The sequence below is a fragment of the Etheostoma spectabile genome, chromosome 3, assembly GCF_008692095.1.
Source record: "Etheostoma spectabile isolate EspeVRDwgs_2016 chromosome 3, UIUC_Espe_1.0, whole genome shotgun sequence".
Classification (NCBI taxonomy): domain Eukaryota; kingdom Metazoa; phylum Chordata; class Actinopteri; order Perciformes; family Percidae; genus Etheostoma; species Etheostoma spectabile.
This window is the reverse complement of record NC_045735.1, coordinates 6,176,566-6,187,019: the sequence shown is the minus strand read 5'-3', so window position 1 is coordinate 6,187,019 and position 10,454 is coordinate 6,176,566.

Here is a 10,454-nt window from a genome sequence, read left to right as displayed (position 1 = left end):
TTTTTAGCCTGTGGGTGATTTATAAAGAAGTCCAGAATGCCATGGTCCTGCGTGGTTCCAGACTAACAAGTGTTATAAGTTCTACCAGCGCTAGAGGTCTTTGTGAAGATAAAATGTATTTTTGGGGGATTTGATGGAGCGACTGGTTCCATTTTTTTACTGCTAATTTGGGAAACAAATCTGACCCAAGACCAGAAGTTTATTTCATTCATTACTGTTTGTTAGCATGCCAGGCTAATCCAGCGCATTGTCCATGTTCTGTGTTGAGTTTCTTCTTCTCACTGGGCATTGTGTATCAACTTGCAACACATGACAACATGACATAAGTGAAGACAAATTTCTTCATGAATGTTTGAAATACACCAATCTCGCGCAAACCATCCCAACTTGAACCAAAACCTGACACCTTGAATGGACCTTTCAGGGCAGAGTTAGAGGTGCTGGGTTTGAAGGTTTAAATATTTTTTTCAATGCTGTGGACAACACAAATTAAGTTCCATGCACCCATGTTGCACTGCAGTAGATGGAAAAACTCTTAAAAACTTAAAAATGAACTTAAAAATCTTAAAACCTGAAGAAATAAATCCAAAACTATCTGCTTGAGTGGACTCTAGCCGAGTTAAGTAAAATAATGGATTTGTAATGTGGATTACCTGAGCCTCAAGGGAAAGTAAAAGAATGAGTAGGAATGAGAAAGAGAGGAAAGAGATTCCTACTCATGAAGAGATATTGAGAATGAACAAGGTAGAGATAGTTTACAGAGAGTTTATTTTCCAGAGCATTCCAGACATACCTGCGCCATTTACTCTGCTTCTTTTTTGTTATTTTGTTATGTCTATTGTTGACTGTATAGTATGCCTTTGATAGAGTCAGGCATTTAAGGCCACAGAAAGACAAAGAATTCCCAAACTACATCTCCCCCTCCTACCTGGCCTTAGCATTTTAACCTTAATGATCAAAGGATGCCTCCAAGCTCTTTGACCAGTTAGTCCAGCACAGCCTTGAAATATATTTGAGATATCTTGCATTGATGTAATGGGTTCAGGCCTTGGATGTTTGAAGGCCAAAGAGAAGTACATTTAGATATAACGCTTTATTTGTTTTGAATGTTGCATGAGGTAATTACTCCTCAAACCACATATTATGACCATCCCACCCTCATGCATAAGCTCACTTTATTGATTTCAAATCCTTACCTTAGCTCATCTTTCTTGCACGCTAAAGCTTTCTCTGTTTCAATTTCCTTTGTACACACAGATAACTTTCTTGGCCTAGAAATTAGTTTGCTCTTCTGTGGATAGGCTCCCTTGTGTACAGTATGGCTTTTCATTTGACTGTAGCAGATACCCTTGGCCCAGTTCATATCCAGCTCATCACATGCACGTCATCATGGCAGCCTTGTAGGCCGTTTCACGTGCTGTTGAACATTACTGACTACATCATTAACTCTGTAGCAGGATAATAGCCGAACGTTTCAGACTGTTAAATCACAGTCTGATGAATGAAAAGGTTTGTAACATGTAGTTCAATGCGAGTGACCTCCTAGATGTATTCGTTAGCTGCTAATTAGTGGTTATGCATTTTGACTCTGCTTTGCACCAGCTGAGTGTTGGGGGAGTGGCATTGGCAAAGATCTGAACTGCAGAGAAAGACAGAGAACAGGAATGGAGTATTTGTGTGACTGTGTAACTGTGTGTTCAGCGTGCTGCATTCTGCGGTTTGCAGCTCCGGTGACTAATGTCCCATCCTTCCTGTCTGCCGGTGTGGATTGAGTGCACCACACTCAAGGCCGTCACTGCTCTGCCCACACTCCTCCCTGACCCTCCCTTAGCCTGACTCAGCTCTCATTATCCAGACATGAACCCTCCCCTACCCTGGTTGACCCTCGCCTGCCTGGCCTGGCTTGGCCTGGCTTGGCTCTACTCAGCCGAACCCGACCAGTCATCCTGGCCTGGCCCTTGCGTTGGCCCAGGGGCTCTTACGGGGGGAGAGAGGGGGAGACAGAACCTTGGGGCCAGCATATATACGAGCCCTAACTGCATTTTCATTAAGCTGACTGTCAGTATGAAAAAGGCCTTTCTTTTACCTTGTTTTCCTTCTCCTGCCTTCTCTCTCCTTCTCCTCTTCCTGCGCCTTGTCTGTCGGCCTAATACTTTTACGTTCAAGGACGGAGCAGTCATTTGGTGCTTTATTGTGGAGAGGAGCTGGGCTGAAAGAAAGGTGTGTGTGTGTGTGTGTGTGTGTGTGTGTGTGTGTGTGTGTGTGTGTGTGTGTGTGTGTGTGTGTGTGTGTGTGTGAGAGAGAGAGAGAGTGCACTTCATGGAAAGGGAGTCAGGCATAGCTTGAAGAGAGAGATGACGAGAGAGGGACGGCCATTGTGAGGCAATGACTTTAGTAGTGTGGAGATTTAGAGAAGTGTATAAGGGCAACACGCTCTTTTAACAAATGGAGCGCAGTGCATTTCAAGTCATTAGACAGCACCTTACCTTCCTTACTGGAAAACAGAGTGTGTATTGTGTTGAAAGAAGAGTCCTCGCTTCATACTTTGCTCTTTTCCAAAATGCACAAGCAACCTAACTTTTGAGTATCTCCAGCCTCTGTGTTCCCTTCTCAAGTAAAGTTGTTGATGATTACCAGAGATTCAGAGTTGTGTGCATGTGCTGCATTTGATTGATTTATTTGATGATCTAACTGGATGTAATGATGGTTTGATAAAACAAAAACACACACATGCAACACTATCTACTGCAAACGCCACCACCTCATCCCCGGTTAGTCCCCTCTAAATTCACCACACATGCGAGGCAGACAATCCTCCTTGACATCTCTGACATGCTGCGGCTGTATAGAATTTTTATTTTTCTTCTGTTCCAAACAAAGCCCATAACTCAGGCACCCTTTCCACTCCAGTCGTAACTTTAGGCGGGGTAGAAGGAATTAAAGGCGAGTGGCTGTTTTACGGCGGGACACAGGATGTAAATCCTTTTGAGTCGTCAAAGCGCGGGCGGCTGGGCTGAATAAAAGCCTTGACTCAAGCCACGACTCTGGGGTCCAACCCTAAACAAAAGATGTCTAGAAATCATTAAGGACCCCTTGCAGGTATTAAAGGGCAGATCGCATGCGCGTATGGTGCACAAGCCCTGAATCTGAATGTATAAAAATCAAATGGAGACAGAGGAAGAACATTATATGATCTTAATCGTTGCTTCAAGTGCATCCTCTCTTCCACTTCTTCCCAGCATTTCCCCACTTCCTCTGCTAGCTTGCCGTGTTGGGTGACGGTAAGTGCTGAGAGTGTGCTATGCTGTTGAGCACAGTGACTGTATTTATGGCTCCTTCATAGGTTCTGCATGAATTATGCATGAGGTTTCATTGTGGCGCCCAGACGAGCGCTGGATGTAAATCGATAGGTGTTCACTTCGACTGACACAAATGATATCTCCCCTAAGCAGCTCTCTCGTCTCTCTCTTTCTTTTCGCGCGTCGCTGTCATTTTACACCTCGTCCCGGGATAATATTGTTTACCAATGCAACATCACTCGCGCTTACAAAAACACATGTGAGCAAAACACAGGATTAGGGTAGCTTTGATGAATGCATTGATGTTTTGCTCTAAACGGATAAACAGAAGAATAAGTAAATTCTATTCGTGGCTGAAAGGGAAAAAGAAGGCAACACACATTGACTGGAGCACTTTTTTTTACCTTCCTCTCACTATGAGAGTGAAACTGATGTAATGGCATGTAACAACAGTTCAATCTCTGGATGGCAACAAAGGCTGAAAATATTGCGTTAGAAGATAATATAACAGCCCAGCCTCATGGCAGTTCGTCAAATGGAGACGTTATTTAATCTAGTGATTTGTGTACATGTTTTTTTTCCGTAGTGGTGAGCACGACTTTTAAACTAATGTCTTTTAATGGGCAGCCTCTTTTGTGATAACAGCACGATTATGGTAGTGAGCAGTATTGAAAAGCCAAAAATCTGCATAAGGAGTTTGGTCGGGGTGGTGGATGGGTCAAACAACCCAGGACTTTCACCCCGGAGACTCATGATTGTGTTAAGCATGTGGCAGTTCCTTTCCGCGTTCTTCTTCTCCTAACCACAACCGTCCCGTTGTTGTAGCGCATCCCTCGTGTGGCAGTCCATCCCGTTGTTGTCGCCCAGAGACCACGGATCGTGTCCTGGTAGCCATTGTTGTCCCCCAGACCAGGCTGCTGCAGCCCAATCTCATGGTAATTCGTGAAATGGTCACGTTCCCATTTCGTGGTGACTACCTCAAAATAAACGAGAACATCTTAAAAAAAATAATAATCTAAAATTCAAATTTATGGCTGGGTAGTACTAGCTTGTCACTAGTTAGCTCTTCAGGTGGCGCCGGAAATTTTGATGGATGTCTTTCATTTTGGCGGGATGTCCGTTACCTTCCGCTTTCTTTGTGTTGGCATTTTAAACTCCGGCAGATTTATGAGTACCATGATTTACTGTTCCTCAGATCTCTGCAGGGTAAAATGAGACATCTAGCTGTCAAATCTGAGTTTTCTGTTGCACGACCAAAATAACCTTTAAATGTACACGTTCCACCCAAACAAGTTCCCACCCGAGGCTATTTTGCAGAAGCGTTGCGCCGCGCATGACGATTGTGATTGGTTTAAAGAAATGCCAATAAACCAGAGCACGCTTTTTCTCCCATCTCAGAATGCTGTGTGAACTAGCCAGACCCTCCTCCGCAGCGCTGTGGAGAAATGAATCAGTGCCACCTTGGTGTTCCCAGGCATTTAACTATAGAAGTAATTTCAATGTATCCTTCAAAGATCACAGAAACATTTGCTCAGTCTATGTGATTTTGACTTGGACATTGACCCCTCTACTCTTTCCTAAATTAGCATGGAATGTATTAAACTAGTGCACTAATTTAATCGCTGAATAAGGGTATGTACAAGGGGCCTGTTCGAATTTAAATAGATATTGTTGGATTTTATCAACCATTTTTGCAGCAAAGAATTTCCTTGACTGAAATTGCAGAAAAAGATGTAGATTAGGAGACAACAGGAAATGCTTCCTTAGCAAGTCTATAGCATATTTAATTGGTTAACATTAAATATCCATCAAAACATTTCAATCTGAACCTAATATTCTTTACTCTGCTGAATGTGTCTTCTTCCTAGAATGTTCTGAGGTCAGTCTTTCTTCAGTTCAGTCAACAGAAAAGTATTTTCCACTCCACCGCCATAAGCCTCCCGTCCCCCTTTTAGAGATTGAAGGAGTGTTTGTAAGTATCATTTGTTTTCACCACACAAAGGGACTCTGTAAAGCCTTGCTGACACACCTGTTTTGGAAGTCAGAAGGGTCATGACCTGTAAGCGAAAGGCCAGAGGAAGTGTGCATATGTAAGTGAAGTGCTTCGAAGCGAGACTCAGCCCATGCAGCCGCTGCTTAGTTTGTCTGGCTCAGATTTTCTCAGTATGATTGAGTCACATTTCACTTTTCACATGTTTTATTTTCCATACAGTGCCGTGGTTTGCCTTCTTTATTTTTCTTTCTTTTGTTTAAGGTGGCGTTTCTGTGTCTCTGCTTCTGCTGGCATTTCTGTTCTCTTACACATGCACATGCACATGCGTGCACATGCGTGCACATGCACACACACACACACACACACACACACACACACACACACACACACTACACCAACACTTACTCCTACACTCCAACTTCCTTAAACCGTTTTTGAGCATTCTCACAGAGGCGAGTTGTCCTAATCCACCTGGCTTTGGCTCTCAACTTTCCAAATGTCGACATGAGAGCTGGTCATAACTCATCTCACATACACAAACTCCCTCTCTCTCTACACACACACACACACACACACACACACACACACACACACACACACACACACCCAGAGTCACACTGCGGCCGGTACTCAAGAGGCTTTTGTCGGTGAGCCATGGGCGCCGTAATACATTAAAGGTCAGATACTGAGTTTCCATTTTAGCTTTGCCTTCCGCCGGTAGCACGCTGTGAGCCAAATAAATTGGAGGATTGTCTGTCAGGCTGCCTGTTTGATTTCCTCGGATGGCTGGGAGTCTTTGGCTTGGATGTAGCCATCTCTGCCGCTACCCACATCCCCCTCATACTGAAGTTACATTTTAACGCCTGACATGGGGAAAGTGTCATTATGTACGGCAGCTTAGCTCTTAAGTGTGATCGTGTTGATGAGTATGTGAGGAGTGAAATCTGATTATCCTGATGCGATAGTTGAAATTGTGTCTACTATTTCTGTGTTTCTAGACCAGCTGGTTACAAACCATATTTATCCACGGGGAATAGTGCTTAAAAATGGCTTTCCGTGATTGTTTCTGTTGATTTCTGTCCTCCCAGGTCCAAAGTAACCGGGTCTGGTTTGATTGTTTGTAAAGATCCATATAAATTATAAAGTATACACTTTACGGATAGAATAGGGTTAGACCACACTCTAGAATTTACGCTATAATTCCAATAATTCCCCCAAGCATTTAGCATGAGTTTTAATTTTTTTGGGAATTGATGGTAAGTAGACCATGCCATCACCATCTTATTTAGCATATTTTAAAGGTTTTTAGTCCTAAACCATGTTATTGGAAAATGTGTAATTTTGACCTGACAATGGCACTATATCAAATTTTAAGCAGTCAGCAAGTTACTGCAGTTAATTCTATGGGGAACATGAATATCTGAAATTTTAGCAATGCAAGAAATTTGCTTTTTGTGTCAGACACAAAAAGAAATCTGAAGATGTAATTTTTTATTTTATAGAGTACATAATTAACCAATGAATTAAGAAACACAACAGAATAATCTATAATTAATATTAGGAAAACATTATCAATTGACAGTTACATTGTTAGGATACAGTAATACTTCAGGGCTGTTGAGCTCCTCAACTGAAAATGCTGAGAGAAAATCCAAAAGTCTATTTTTAAGTGAACTGAATTCCACACTTCCCTCTCTTCTCTTCTTTCTCCCTCTTCTCACTGTTGTCCCCCATGGACATGTTAATGTCCACTGTTTCAGGGGCTGAGTTACCCCTTCTGTGTGTGTGTGTGTGTGTGTGTGTGTGTGTGTGTGTGTGTGTGTGTGTGTGGGTGTGTGAGTGTGAGTGATGTGACGGAGTGGAGTGCGTGAGTTGTGTGTGTGTGTGTGTGTGTGTGTGTGTGTGTGTGTGTGTGTGAGTGAGTGAGTGAAAAAGGGGTGTGGCTGCAGTTAAAATTCTAATTTGTACTGTTTCTTTTATCTCTTGAACTTTAAGAAGTTGACTTTTTCTTTTAGAATATCACGAATACTGATGGGACAGAGTGTGGCCGTTGTTATTGGACCTCCATGTTCTGTAAAAACAGGTTATTTGACCTAGTTTAATTGGCAATTAATAAGAGGCAATACTTTGGTTTCCATGGTGATTGTCTAGTCATAAGTTCCCTAGATAGGTCCATCCAGTAATGATGGTAGGGATACGGCAATCATAGTCATCAATAGTTACAGAGCCCCGGGCCAACGAGAACCAAATAACAGAGCAGAGCTGGAGATAAGGGATTCCCTTCTAATAATCAAACTTTAAGTCTTCAGAGAATGGTGGACGTTGTGGTATTTCATGAATGCCAGGTAAAGCTCTTGTGTAACCCATGCCATGTTTGCTATTGGCCTCTTATAGCTACTTAATGGACTGCACGATTAGTGTCAGGAGTTCAAAAAGCGTTAGCAAGCTGACCGGTGAACCAAAGCATAAATCACTGCATTCAATTAGCCTAACTGTAACCTTATTATGACCAAGCCCTGACTCCATTTCGTGTGGTCCCACTCAATTTAAGTCAACCAGTCAAATGTGTGTGTACACACACACACACACACACACACACACACACACACACATTCCCAAACCAAAGAGGCTCATGATTGTATTGTACAAGTACTGTCTGGATTTGATAGCAGACATGAAAATGCAATGCTGTGCTAAGCCTTATACAAACACACGTTCACTAGAAACCCACACTCCCCCAATATATACAGTACACCTCAACTACTCAAAAGGCGTGCTATTTTAAACTTTTATACCTGCAAGCAGATTTTCTCCCAAACATACACAATCTGCCTCATTCCTGCACACATTTTTACTAAGTCTCCTGGGTTGATTGTACATGCATACACACACACATAAACACACACACACATGCTAAAGCCAACTGGCTAGTGAGCCATAGTTTTTTTTGGACTCAAGAGTCTAGTTAACAAAGGCGAGTATCAATCATTTAGCCAGTAGAGAGCAGCTCAGTCGATGGGGTCGTGCATGGGTGAGGAACCCAGCCCAGCCCCAGAATCCCTCACTCCGAGGGGGGTGGAGGAGTCAAGGCGATGGGCGGCTGGAGTTCAGAGAGTGAATGATGTCTTATATAGCATGTGAGAAGGCAAGCTGAGTGAGGCTAGACCAAAAGGCTGCAAATAAATACGCAGGCAAATACCAGCTCTGCCTATTACACAGCTTTATCACAGTAACTACTCAATTTTCACTGTCCAAAGAATTCATTCTGAGCTTTGTTATTGCTGAAAAAACACCCTACTGCTACACATTGAATTATAGTATATCACTCTGTGTGATCACTACTCTCAGAGTTGATTGCTAATCAGCAGAAAATTGTCAGGAACATGGCAGGAAATGTCAGTTTATTAAGCCCTTCATTTTCAATCCTTTCTTATGCTTATTTAGAATCAGTAAGGAGCTGGAGCCAATCCCAGCATGCAACATGCAGCAAGAATGAAAAGACTCCTGACAGGTCAGCAGTTCATCAGTAAGACGGACACTCATGCTTTCTAGTTATTGTAACCTGTGTTTCGGGATGTCTGGAGGATGTTGGAGTGCATCAAGGAACCAAACAGCAGCAGAATCTGAACTCCAGTAAAATGGAATGGAACCCACATCTTAAATTAAAATATAGGCTTTATTGGTAATGATTTAACCAAGACATGGTCTCCCTCAGGCAAAGCCTTTGGTTTATGGTGACCAGTAGTTTCTGTCAACACTCCTAATGTAAGGGGATGTACAATGATGGCTCTAAATAAGGCCACTGATTAACATGTTGAACGGCTCAACCTAATAATAGAAGGCAAGGCAATTTATTAAGTATATAATACAAACAATGTTTTTTGTAAAAATCAATGGAAAACATTGTCTTTGTATTTACAAATATACATTTTAATATCTAAATGAAAATAACAGCCTATATTAACATGCACTAGTAATGTACAAATATAGCACATGTTAGTATAAGTATATATGTATAAATATTAAATAAAAGTATGTGAACATCTGTAAGTAATAGGCGTGTTTTTATAAGCAGGTGTCCTGCTGCCTTTAGATGGTTGCAGGGGTTTAATGAACTAAAGACGAAGCTTTATATAGACTATGAAAATTATGAGAATAAATAACATTGATTCATATACTGTATAAATGCAGTGCGATTTACCTGCATTCCTGGATAATCCATATTTTTTCAGGTTGTGTCAGAAAGAGACGTGTACCTCGACGTACTCTCAGTGCAAAGTCTATAAAACATTGCCCACCAAAATACCAACGACTCGTTTTATACTGCCTCTTTTAATTTAACTTCCCACCTGTGCACCTTGCACTCTGCAGCGGGCATCATCATACCATAGGCAAAGCACTTTTGTAGTTTGGGAAAATAGCAATCTCGTATCCCCACGGCTTTTGGTCTTGTAACATTTTAGCCACTGGGGACAACAACCCATATTGCTGGGGTAGCCAGGAGAAATCCAGGCCAAGAGATCCTTCTCTGCGCGCCAGACATTGTTTACAGTGCAACTAGCAACTTGAGAATCTAGAATAGAGTTGGAGTTGGAAGACAACTTTTCAAAAACAGCTTTAAAAAACTGAATCGTATTTAGATGATAGCCTATTGATTCTAAGATTGTATTTTGGCCAATGCATTCCAACTCTTGTGCTATCCTCACAGACTCTTTACCTGCATTCAAATAAAGCCTGCTTGAACGCGATTGGCCATTACTACTTGGACTACAAACATTTCTACCATCAACATTGTGTTATGTTGCCGACAGATTCATATACAAATATCTGTGTATAAAGATTAGAAAAAAAACCCAATTGTTGGAGTGCTGCTTCTGCTAGTCGTTGCACTGCCATAAAACCAGAGCCCTTTGTAGGAGTAAAAGTCATATTTGTAATTTCAGGACAAGTAATTTTCCCCTTTTGTCGTGTTTTTATTATTTGTCATGCTTCAAAGTTATGCACAATATATTTTGTTTGTTCTATGCTATTTTAGTTTATTTAATTTAAATGTATTTTATTTTTGTCATCATTTATCCATGTTCCATAGTCTATTGATTCAGCTTTTGTTGTTGTTCGTCTTTTTCTTCTTGTTCTTCTTCTTCATATTATTATTATTATTT